We start from the raw sequence: 13,696 nt of genomic DNA on the forward strand, positions 1-13,696 counted from the left end.
GAGGCATTGGGAATGACTTTCATTCTCTTTCTATTTTCTGTCGTGGTCGTGTTTTGAGTCTTACTCAACTTTACACCTTGTAATACAGGCAAGAACTCATTCTTTGACTGTTCCATTTTGAACTACTTCAAAAATCTTGTCAAGGTATGTACTCATTGAAAAATCTTATCAAGTGTCTTGATCTATCTCTGTAGATCTTGATGCCCAATATGTAAGCAGCTTCACCGAGGTCTTTCTTTGAAAAACTCCTTTCAAACACTCCTTTATGCTTTCCAAAAAATTCTACATTATTTCTTATCAACAATATATCATTCACATATACTTATCAGAAAGGTCACTAGTGCGCGTCGGTCCTAAACAAACGGGGTTTTACCCCTTTCTGCGACGGCATTTGGAACTGTCGCCAAGTGAGTGTGTGCGATAGGGTATCCTTCCCACACGACCCAGAAATCGTCGGGGATAGGCCCTCCCGGGACCCAGGCTGGGGCCGTGTGTGATCGGGCGAGGCATCGAAACCCAATCATTTTTGTAGGTATGTACATCCCACACGGTGAATCCCAGAAATCATTTCCGTAGGTATGTACATCCCACACGGTGAATCCCAGGAATCATTTTCGTAGGTATGTACATCCCACACGGTGAATCCCAGAAACCATTTCCGTACGTATGTACATCCCACACGGTAATCCCAGAAAATCATTTCCGTAGGTATGTACATCCCACACGGTGAATCCCAGGAAAACATTTCCGTTCATATGTATATCACACACAGTCAATCCAAGGAATACGTTTCCATTCTTATGCACATCCCACACAGTCAATCCAGGGAAAACATTTCCGTTCAGACGTAAATCCCACACAGTTTTATGTGTAGGCTCGTGTGTGAAAGTTGTAGCTATCACACATGGTCTTCCTTGGTCAACTATATCACACACGATTTGATGAAGAAAACTGTGTGGCATTGGCTATCCATCGCAACGACTTTTACTGCTAGAACCGTTTGCAAAGGTCCATGACACAACATGTTTATTAGTTTACAATTAATAATTCCAGTATTACGCAAATTCACATTTCATATCGAACAGCTGTTTGCCAATTTCATATCAGGCACATAAATATATTATAACATCACAGTACGGTAGCTACATGAAAACAGCACAATACAACATATAGCTAGTTCAACTTCATAAGAACAGTATATTCACTTCCCTAATCGAGATCATCCAGGATCGTCTTATCCACCTCTGCTTTCAGTTCAGTAAGGACCCATTTTACACGGGCCAACTATGAAAGAGCCTCCTCCTTCGCCAACACCATCTTAGCAAAGTCTTTTAAAAAAAATCCGAGCTCATTCTCCACCTTCAACTTTTTATCCCGCATCTTGAAATATGCTTCAGCGTTGACAAGACTTTCTCTAAGCCTAGATGTGTTCACTTCCTCATACATGCTCCAGAGCTTCGTTAGGCACATCGTCAAAGACTGTGGCCACTCTTGATCAACCCACTCCAAGTAAGAACACTTCCGTTCATCCTATAATATTTAAAACTAGATCAGTAACAATTGTAGGGGAAATGGGTTTATAGCAACATAGAAAATCACCAATGCTTATTTTGAAAAACTGAAGAAACATGTTAATTATGACATATCTTCTCAAAAAGATCAATGTGCAACTGAAATAATTGGTACTGAGACAACAACCAAATTCTGGAACATCAGAAGCTATAATTAACTAAAACGATGCTACAAGTTCTTACTCATGTACAATAAATAACAAATTGAACATTTTATGAGGAAGGTAAATATAACTGCAACAACATAGCGACAGTGTTTGGATGACAGCAAATTGATACTAACAGGTGTGTACATGCACAAATTTAGTAACATAGAACTAATAGCACTAAGGTCGTCCACTATGTATGCCAAAACTGGTGTAAAGACAACTGTTGCTACATCTCGCACCGGTGCCCTGAACTGGCGAGCCGATGCAGCAGAAAAAAAATCAGGGACCCGGACTCCGAAGCACGTAGTTGCTTCGATGCCCAGTTCCTTCGTGCCATAAAGATTTAGTATTTTACTACTTGGATGCTAGGATGTGTGGACCAAAGTTGGCTGCACAAACTGCTGAAGCGGTGCCAAATAATTTTCTAATGGCACCGCTGATGAGATGGCAACAATTTAAGATACTAGGTACAAACTGTGACACTGTCTTAGGATACGTTTGGTTGAAGGTGTGGTATGAATGGGTTGGGACCGTGACAGTGTCTGAATCACATCTAACAAATGATTTGTAACAACGGGAGAGGGTCTAACCTTCTCTGCACATGCCAGAAACTTCCTCCCAGTGTCCACAGAATCAAATGATACGTCTCCAACGTATCTATAACTTTTGATTGCTCCATGCTATATTATCTACTATTTCAGACATTATTGGGATTTATTATCAACTTTCATATTATTTTTGGGACTAACCTATTAACCGGAGGCCCATCCCAGAATTGCTGTTTTTGCCTGTTTTAGGGTTTTGAAGAAAAGGAATATCAAACGGATTCCAAACGGAATGAAACCTTCGGGAATGTGATTTTCTCAACGAACAAGACCCGGGAAACTTGGACCCTACGTCAAGAAGAAACAGGAGGCCACGAGGTAGGGGGGCGCGCCCACCCCCACCAGGCGCGCCCTCCACCCTCGTGGGCCCCCTGTTGCTCCACCGACGTACTCCTTCCTCCTATATATATCCACGTACCCCCAAACGATCAGAAACAGAGCCAAAACCCTAATTCCACCGCCGCAACTTTCTGTATCCACGAGATCCCGTCTTGGGGCCTGTTCCGGAGCTCCGCCGGAGGGGGCATCGATCACGGAGGGCTTCTACATCAACACCATAGCCCCTCCGATGAAGTGTGACTAGTTCACCTCAGACTTACGGGTCCATAGTTAGTAGCTAGATGGCTTCTTCTCTCTTTTTGGATCTCAATACAATTTTCTCCCCCTATCTTGTGGAGATCTATTCGATGTAATCTTCTTTTTGCGGTGTGTTTGTTGAGACTGATGAATTGTGGGTTTATGATCAAGTCTATCTATGAATAATATTTGAATCTTCTCTGAATTCTTTTATGTATGATTGGTTATCTTTGCAAGTCTCTTTGAATTATCAGTTTGGTTTGGCCTACTAGATTGGTTTTTCTTGCCATGGGAGAAGTGCTTAGCTTTGGTTTCGATCTTGCGGTGTCCTTTCCCAATGACAGAAGGGGCAGCAAGGCACATATTGTATTGTTGCCATCGAGGATAACAAGATGGTTTTTTTTATCATATTGCATGAAACTATCCCTCTACATCATGTCATCTTGCTTAAGGCGTTACTCTGTTTTTAACTTAATACTCTAGATGCATGCTGGATAGCGGTCGATGAGTGGAGTAATAGTAGTAGATGCAGGCAGGAGTCAGTCTACTTGTCTCGGACGTGATGCCTATATACATGATCATACCTAGATATTCTCATAACTATGCTCAATTCTGTCAATTGCTCAACAGTAATTTGTTCACCCACTGTAGAATACTTATGCTCTTGAGAGAAGCCACTAGTGAAACCTATGTCCCCCGGGTCTATCTTTATCATATTGATCTACTACTGTTTAGTTATTTCCTTTGCTATTTACTTTGCCTTTATTTTACTTTGCATCTTTTATCATAAAACTACCAAAAATATTATCTTATAATATCTATCAGATCTCACTCTTGTAAGTGGCCTTATAGGGATTGACAACCCCTATTTGCATTGGTTGCGAGGATTCATTTGTTTTGTGCAGGTGCGAGGGACTCGCGCGTAGCCTCCTACTGGATTGATACCTTGGTTCTCAAAAACTGAGGGAAATACTTACGCTACTTTGCTGCATTATCCTTTCCTCTTCGGGGAAAACCAACGCAGTGCTCAAGAGTTAGCATCAAACGCAAGTAGCTTCATGCATGGAGATTGATGGTGACAACGCGCAGATAGATCTTCAGCCACCCTGCTCCATTCGTTGCCACTGATGGTCTTAGGGAGCTACAAGAGGAAGAAATGACTCAAATTGACCTCCGAGTAAAAATCATTCATTCCAAGTCAGAACCCGAGAGAGAGAAGAGAGGCATACTTGGGTGGTGAAGGAGTAGTCACCGGAGGAGGAACTACTGGAGATTTCTTTGAAGAAAACCATGGCGACCCCGGCGGTAGGATGCAAGACGGCGAGAGCGAGGAAGCGGCCATAGCTTAGCAAGGAAGGAAGGAGGAAACAGGGGAAATGTGACTTGTGGTCGGGGAGAAAAGGGGGTGGGGAAGGGGGCGGGGGTAGATATTTTGGCGCTAGGCCAAAATTTTGGAAATGTGGAGGGAAACTTTGCGCGCGGTGCCGCCGGACCATTCACTTTGAAGATTGTGTGCATCGCAAATGATTCTTCTGCTTTACGCGCATGGGATGAGTTTGGTAATTCAAATTTTGGTGGAAATTTCCCCGGGTACGTCATTGCATAATTTAACATCACTTGCTAATTTGGGCACACAAAAGAGCGTACAGCAGACAGACCACACTTACTAAATCGAGCAATTTTAGTAATTACAAAGAGCCAGTTGACCTAAACATTGATCTAACAAAAGACCAGCATTAAAAACAAAGCCTAAGTACGCATAATTAAAAATCCGCCGCCACGCCGGCCTATGCATCGCCGGTGTGGGATGAGATGTCGATGACTTGTCCTGGCGACATGCCGTTGTTGGTGGACTCCGCGTCCCCTTGCTGAAGTCGACCGCGTCCTCGTCCTCGTCCTCGTCCTCCTCCTCGGCGCCGCCCTCAAGGTTGTAGTACTCATAGTAGTGGCTGCGCCGGAGCTCGCGTTGGTACTCCACCGCCGATTCCTCGATGGACAGACTCTTCTCCACCTCGACCTCGGCCACGCGCAACTCCTCCTCCCAGCGCTCCTCGATCTCCGCCGCCTCCTGCATCTCCAGCTCCCGCTTAGCGACCTCATGAGGAAGTAGGTGCTCCATGGCCACCGCCGCCTTTTCAGACGTGGGTTGCATGCTGGAGTCTGAGGTGGCCTGGAATATCTTGGCGTGTGCATCCTCGATCTTTGCATGGATGGCCTCGACCCAGGCCAGGGCGACACCAGCGGCACGGACGGCAGCTTGAGCGCTCTCGGCGTTTGCAGCCACCGTCGCGGCAGCAGCTGCAGCCGTCTCGGCTGCTACAGCTGCCCTGTTGGCTACCGCAGACGCCCTCTCGGCGGAAGCGGCCGCGCTCAATGCGGATGCGGTGGCGCTCTCGGCGTAGGCGGCCACACTCTCGGCGCAGGCGGCGGTGCTCGGGGGGGGGGGCATCATACAGGCATTCACGAAGCGTTTCCACGGCGTCATCTTTGCAAGAAGGGGATGCGAGAATGGTGATCGGGATTCGTGGATTCTGGGGTTGCCGGCAATAGAGCAAACGAGCCGGCGAAGCTTAAGGAGGGAGACCTAAATAGACCCAGCTATTTTCATCGCAAACGGTTCCTAGAAAACAACTGTTTGTGATGTTGTAGATATTTTTTATTAGCTGTGAAAGACGAATTTGGAATAAAGTGCTAACGGATGGTGTTTTAAATGAACGAGAAATTTTGTAGTACTAATACAACTGTCATGTCAAATTTTGGAAAATTGCAGGGGTCATTTGACCTTCTAAGACATTTAAGTGATTTTCTAGCCATTTAATGACCGTAATTGAAATTTGAACTACATGTACATGCAACAGCTAACCATAACGGTTTGAAAACTCATATCTCGTATACTTGTGTGCGATTTAATTCCATGTGCAGTAAATTGGAAGGATTTTCAAACATATTGGTCTAACGGCTATGACACAATTAAGCATGGGCTGACATGGCATTTTAATTCCAAGCGAACGGGTGCGTAACGTGTGGGAATCTGCCGAACAGATCGGACCAAATCCTAAATTAAAAAAATCAGACACACATGAAACCTTGGTTGATGTAATGTCATGCCACCAAGATGATGTGGTAAAAAATTGGCATGTTTGACCAAAGTTTGGACACACACCCCTCACAAACCGGAGCAACTCACTAGAAGGCTCGTGGTTCCGAGAGGGAACAATGCATGTTTGATGACGAACCGGAGATAGCTTCCTCTTACGGCCTTCAATTTTTTTTCTATGTCTAACGTGCACTACTACAACTATATTGTGAAATTTTTGAAAATTCTAGGGGCCATTTAACCTTTTAAAGACATTTAAGTGATTTTCTAGCCATTTAATGACCGTAATTCAAATTTGAACTACATCTACATGCAATGCATAACCGAAATGGTTTGAAAAATCATATTTGTGTACTTGTGTGTGAGTTAATTCCATGTGCAGTAAACTAGAAGAAATTTTCAAACATATTTGTATCACGACATGGACACATATGCATGAATACGTATGCATGGAGTGGAATGGCATTTTAATTCCAAAAAAAAATCAAAAACACATGAAACCTTGGTTGATGTAATGTCATGCCACCAAGATGATGTGGTAAAGAAATTGACATGTTTGACGAAAGTTTGGGCACACACCCCTCACAAACCAGAGCAACTCGCTAGATGGTTCGTGGTTCCAAGAGGAACAATGCATGTTTGATGACGAATGGAAGATAGCTTCCTCTTAGGGCCTTCAAATTTTTTCTACGTCTAACATGCACTACTACAACTGTAATGTGAAATTTTGGAAAATTCTAGGGGTCATTTGACCTTTTAAAGACATTTAAGTGATTTTCTAACCATTTAATGACCGTAATTCAAATTTGAACTACATCTACATGCAACGCCTAACCAAAGCATTTTGAAAAATCATATATATGTACTTGTGTGTGAGTTAATTCCATGTACAGTAAATTATAAGGAATTTTCAAACATATTGGTCCCACGACACGGACACATGCATACGTATGCATGGAGTGTCATGGCATTTTAATTTAAAAAATAGAAAAATGATGAGAAACACATGAAACCTTGGTTGATGTAATGTCATGCCACCAAGATGATGTGGTAAAGAAATTGGCATGTTTGATGAACGTTTGGACACGCACCCCTCACAAACCGGAGCAACTCGCTAGAAGGTTCGTGGTTCCGAGAGGAACAATGCATGTTTGATGATGAACGGGAGATAGCTTCCTCTTACAGTCTTCAAATTTTTTCCTACGTTTAACATGCACTAATACAACTGTCATGTAAAAATTTGGTAAATTTCAGGGGCCATTTGACCTTTTAAAGACATTTAAGTGATTTTCTAACCATTTAATGACCGTAATTCAAATTTGAACTACATCTATATGCAACGCCTAACCATAACGGTTTGAAAAACCATATTTTTGTGTACTTGTGTGCGAGTTAATTCTATGTGCAGTATATTCAAAGGAATTTTCAAATATATTGGTGTCAAGGCATGGGCACATGCATGGAGTACATACCATGGCATTGTAATTCCAAAAAATAAAAAAATGATCAGAAAAACATGAAACCTTGCTTGATTTAATGTCATGCCACCAAGATGATGTGGTAAAGAAATTGGCATGTTTGATGAAAGTTTGGACACACATCGCTCACAAACAGGAGCAATTCACTAGAAGGTTCATGGTTCCAAGAGGGAACAATGCATGTTTGATGATGAACGGGAGATAGCTTCCTCTTACGGCCTTGAAATTTTTTCAACATCTAACGTGCACTACTACAACTGTAATGTGAAATTTTGGAAAGTTCTAGGGGTCATTTGACCTTTTAAATACATTTAAGTAATTTTCTAACTATTTAATGACCGTAATTCAAATTTGAACTACATCTACATGCAACGCCTAACCAAAACGTTTTGAAAAATCATATATGTGTACTTGTGTGCGAGTTAATTCCATGTGCAGTAAATTAGAAGGAATTTTCAAACATATTGGTCTCACGACACGGACACATGCATACGTATGCATGGAGTGACATGGCATTTTAATTCAAAAAATAGAAAAATGATGAGAAACACATGAAACCTTGGTTGATGTAATGTCATGCCACCAAGATGATGTGGTAAAGAAATTGGCATGTTTGACGAAAGTTTGGACACGCACCCCTCACAAACTGGAGCAACTCGCTAGAAGGTTCGTGGTTCCGAGAGGGAACAATGCTTGTTTGATGATGAACGGGAGATAGCTTCCTCTTACGGCCTTCAAATTTTTTCCTACGTTTAACATGCACTAATACAACTGTCATGTGCAAAATTGGTAAATTTCAGGGGTCATTTGACCTTTTAAAGACATTTAAGTGATTTTATAACCATTGGAGGATCGTAATTCAAATTTGAACTACATCTACATGCAACGTCTAACCATAACGGTTTGAAAAATCATATTTTTGTACTTGTGTGCGAGTTAATTCCATGTGCAGTAAATTCAAAGGAATTTTCAAACATATTGGTTTCAAGGCATGGGCACATGCATGGAGTACATGCCATGGCATTTTAATTCCAAAAAATTAAAAATGATCAGAAAAACATGAAACCTAGCTTGATTTAATGTCATGCCACCAAGATGATGTGGTAAAGAAATTGACATGTTTGGCGAAAGTTTGGACACACACCCCTCACAAACCGGAGCAACTCGCTAGAAGATTCGTCGTTCCGAGAGGGAACAATGCATGATTGATGACGAACGGGGGATAGCTTCCTCTTACGGCCTTGAAATTTTTTCAACGTCTAACGTGCACTATTACAACTATAATGTGAAAATTTGGAAAATTCTAGGGGTCATTTGACCTTTCAAAGACATTTAAGTGATTTTCTAATCATTTAATGACCGTAATTCAAATTTGAACTACATCTACGTGCAACGACTAACCAAAACGGTTTGAAAAATCATATCTGTGTACTTGTGTACGAGTTTATTCCATGTGCAGTAAATTAGAAGGAATTTTCAAACATATTGGTCTCACGACATGGACACATGCATACATATGCATGGAGTGACATGTCATTTTAATTCAAAAAAATAGAAAAATGATGAGAAAATCATGAAACCTTGGTTGATGTAATTTCATGCCACCAAGATGATGTGGTAAAAAATTAGCATGTTTGACAAACGTTTGGACACACACCCCTCACAAACCGGAGCAACTCGCTAGAAGGTTCGTGGTTGCGAGAGGGAACAATGCATGTTTGATGACGAATGGGAGATAGCTTCCTCTTATGGCCTTCAAATTTTTTCTACGTTTAACCTGCACTAATACAACTGTCATGTGAAAATTTGGTAAATTTCAGGGGTCATTTGACCTTCTAAAGACATTTAAGTGATTTTCTATCCATTTAGTGACCGTAATTCAAATTGGAACTACATCTACATTCAACGCCTAACCCAAACGGTTTGAAAAATCATATTTTTGTGTACTTGTGTGCGAGTTAAAAAATCATCAGACGACGAAATATCTGGTGTTCAAAAAAGAAAATGTAAAGATCTGGCAAGACAACCGCCCCCCACACGATTGACAGTCTATCTCGCGGCTCGAGGTTTGGTAGGTGAATGGTGGGGATCATTAATCAGACACGGTTCTTCATTGGAAACCATCAGCTATTATGTTCACACAGGGATTTTCTGCGGGAATTGTGTGTAATTCAAACTACAGTACTCGTAAATTCCGGCAACCGGCGTGTGTACTGTCCCCGTTGATCTATATTCCTGCCGCCAATAAATACTACCTTGCTCACGTCGTCCCGCCTGCATTATCATCTACATCCTCCCCTCGCTCGCCCTCTCTCTCTCTCTCTCAAATCTCCGCCATGGCGCCGCCAGTCTGCCCACACGCCGACAAGGAGTCGCCGCCCCCCAAGGATGCTCACTCGATTAGCAGTGAAGAGGACCCCTACGCGCCGCCTGACGAGATTGCGCCGGACCCCCCAACTTTGGATTGGTTTTGGGGCCAGTACAATCTTTGTTTGTGGAAGACTGGAAGTCGCTGCTGCCGGCTGAGAAAGCCAGGCAAGTGGCGTTCAGGAATGAGATGGCGGAGGAGGAAGCCAGGTACGAGGCGGCCTATGAAGCCCGTGATGCCGCCTGGAAAAAGGAGGTGGCGGAGCTTTGGGGGCGGGCGCGTCGTCGTGCCGAGGAGTTGTATGAAGATGGGTACTTCGCGAGGAAGGTCATAGGCGCTGGGCGCTTCGTTGTTGCGTGGAGGTGGGCTGATAAGCTCCAGCGTGCCACCGACGAGGCGCTCCAGTGGGCGCCCAACGAAATGGCAAGATCGGCCGCGCGCGTCCGCCAGCAAGAGGCAGATCGGTACATCAAGCGCTGCGAGGCAGAGGAGTCGGAGTACTGCCTCCGCACTGGGAAGACGCCGCGCACCAGGGAGCTGTTGCCGAGGGGCTGCCGGAATACTAGCCCTAGGAGGGATTATTAGTTTTAGTATTGTTCGTTTTCAATTTTATGCATTGTACCTAGTAGTTAAGTATCATCACGTATATGTGATGATATATATATATATATATATTATGAATTTCATTTTCTATCTATTTTTGTATACTAATTTGAATCTAGCTGTTATCATCCACGTATACATAATGGAAAGCGTATATACACACATTGAAACAGAACATATAAGAATGGAAAATAGAGTACACACATTGAAACAGAGCAATACTATGATTGCTGTGAATACAAAGCTATCCACGTCGAAACAATTTTTCAAAATAAAACACGTCCATGAGACCATGACCAGCAGCCCTTGCCTAGGGTAGCTCTTGGCTCTCCCTGAACTCATGCAGGCGTTCGTCCAAGTGGTCGACACGCTCACGGTACATCTGAGCACGATCTCGAGCTCCAAGTTGGCTATTTCATCGGAGATCACCAGCTCGAGGATGCGGCGGCCATGTTCCTCTACTGCGCCCAGGTGGACACCTTGGCCAAGGAGGCGGACGAGCCTACGGATCAGCGCGTTAGCATCCAGCGGGCCGGGGACAAGGTGAATAGCGGGACCCATGCGAACGACGCGGGGGGCGTCCGGTGCAAGTACCTCGTGGCCGACATCTGGTGCAAGTACGGCGCTGAGGGCCTCTGCCCACACCTAGCGAGGAATGGGGGTACTGACGGGACGTGTACCCAGCTGCAACGCTGTGTCGACAATAGGCAAGCGTCGATGGATCCGCTCTTGCTGTGCGGCGCGCCGCACCTCTCGCTCTGCGGTGCTCCAATGGTCTCTCCGTGCGGCGAGCCACAGCCTATCGGCGCGGATGCGCCTATCTTCCTCTGCGGTGCGCCATCGATCATGTTGTGCGGTGAGCTGCAGCATGTCGGCACTGACATGCCTATCTTGATCCGTGACGCTCAAGCGCCATGCGCCAAAGGTCTGCTCAACCCTGGCGATGACGCGCATCGCAGTGTCATCCATTGCATTGTCGAGGAGCGCCTCGGCCTCGACAAGCCGTGGTGCCTGCTCGTTTTCCTTGTCGACGAGGTTGATGGCAGAGGCGGCGCTTTGGTGGGTTGGCATGCTTGGAAAAGGTGGATGTGCTACAGGCTGCGCTTGTCGCCCTCCGTGCGTCGCGCTCCCCCTATGCGCAATATAGCAGGGTGGCGGGAAATAGGTGAGGAAATGGCGGGAAACAGTGGCGTGTTCATAAAACGCCATCAATTAATGGAAACTTAGCATCGAGATAGCACAAGAAGTAGATGATAATCAGATGAACACAGACCACACTAGGGATCCCGTCAGTGATGAATTCATCAATCCCAAACGGTTGAATACTAGCAAGAGTTTGCCCACAACACACACGGCCTATTCCATCACAAATAGGTCGGATGGATCAACTGTATGCCATGTATCGCACATTGTCAAAAAGTAATGCGGTAGACCTTCTTTAACATGTGTTTAAAAAACAAGGACCTCGAGGTAAACCTAATTTAACATCGACACAACTTCTCATCCAGTCATCCATCCGATGGCTGCTCCAGCCTGAGCACATTTAACTTGATAGTTTTCTTACATAAGCTACTGGTGGAACAGCTAGTCCTTGCTGATAGGAATGCCTCTTCACATCCTTATGGCGTATCCGGATGACCGCCCGTCCCACAATGGCCAATATATGTTGTATAGACAGAGCATATCACATACATCTTATTAGAAGCAATCGTCTGCGTTATTATCGGTCTTTGCACACATTTCTGATTACAGACCTGTTTGCTGCGTATCACACACATCTTGTTATATTGAATCATTTATGTTCTCTTGCCTAATCACAAATAGTTCATCCGAGTGAACCTTATGCTGTAGATTGCACACACCTTGATCGGGCTGTCCATTTCTTTTGTGTTGCCTAATCACAAACAGTTCATCCGAGTGAACCATATGCTGTGTATCGCACACGCCTCCATCTGGCTGCCCATTTCTTTTGTGTTGCCTCATCGCAAACAGTTCATTGAACTAAACTGTATGCCCTTCATCGCACACGCAACTAAAACCTGAACCGTGTTTGATGCATTCATCATCGCAAACATTTTACACATTTCTGACGGTTTTCATACAGCACCGTTTGCGATCATTGCATCGCACACAGTTTCTCGAAGGGTCTCTGATCATAGTGTCGTGTTAGCAGCATCCTGCAGTAGTGGGTTGTAGTGCTCCCACTCACTTCTTGTAAATACAAGCTTCATTACAAGTCTGTATAAAACCATATGCTTTGATCACACTATCAAAGTGTATATTCCAACTCCGAGAGGCTTGCACCAGTCCATAAATGGATCGCTGGAGCTTGCACACTTTGTTAGCACCTTTTGGATAGACAAAACCTTCTGGTTGCATCATATACAACTCTTCTTTGAGATATCCATTAAGGAATGCAGTTTTGACATCCATTTGCCAAATTTCATAAAATGCAGCAATTGCTAACATGATTCGGACAGACTCTAAGCATCGATACGAGTGAGAAATTCTCATCGTAGACAACACCTTGAACTTGTCAAAAACCTTTTGCGACAATCCAAGCTTTGTAGATAGTAACACTACTATCAGCATCTGTCTTCCTCTTGAAGATCCATTTATTCTTAATGGCTCACCGATCATCGGGCAAGTCAATCAAAGTCCATACTTTGTTCTCATACATGGATCCCATCTCAGATTTCATGGCCTCAAACCATTTCGCGGAATCTGGGCTCATCATCGCTTCCTCATAGTTCATAGGTTCGTCATGGTCAAGTAACATGTCCTCCAGAATAGGATTACCGTATGACTCTGGTGCGGATCTTACTCTGGTTGACCTACGAGGTTCGGTAGTAACTTGATCTGAAGTTTCATGATCACTATCATTAACTTCCTCACTAATTGGTGTAGGAATCACTGGAACTGATTTCTAGGATGAACTACTTTCCAATTTGGGAGAAGGTACAATTACCACATCAACTTCTACTTTCCTCCCACTCACTTCTTTCGAGAGAAACTTCTTCTCTAGAAATGATCCATTCTTAGCAACGAATATCTTGCCTTTGAATTTGTGATAGAAGGTGTACCCAATAGTTTCCTTTGGGTATCCTATGAAGACGCATTTCTCCGATTTGGGTTCGAGCTTATCAGTTTGAAACTTTTTCACATAAGCATCACAGCCCCAAACTTTAAGAAACGACAATTTAGGTTTCTTGCTAAACCATAGTTCATATGGTGTCTTCTCAACTGATT

The sequence above is a fragment of the Triticum dicoccoides genome, chromosome 3A (genome assembly GCF_002162155.2).
Source record: "Triticum dicoccoides isolate Atlit2015 ecotype Zavitan chromosome 3A, WEW_v2.0, whole genome shotgun sequence".
Taxonomy (NCBI): Eukaryota; Viridiplantae; Streptophyta; class Magnoliopsida; order Poales; family Poaceae; genus Triticum; species Triticum dicoccoides.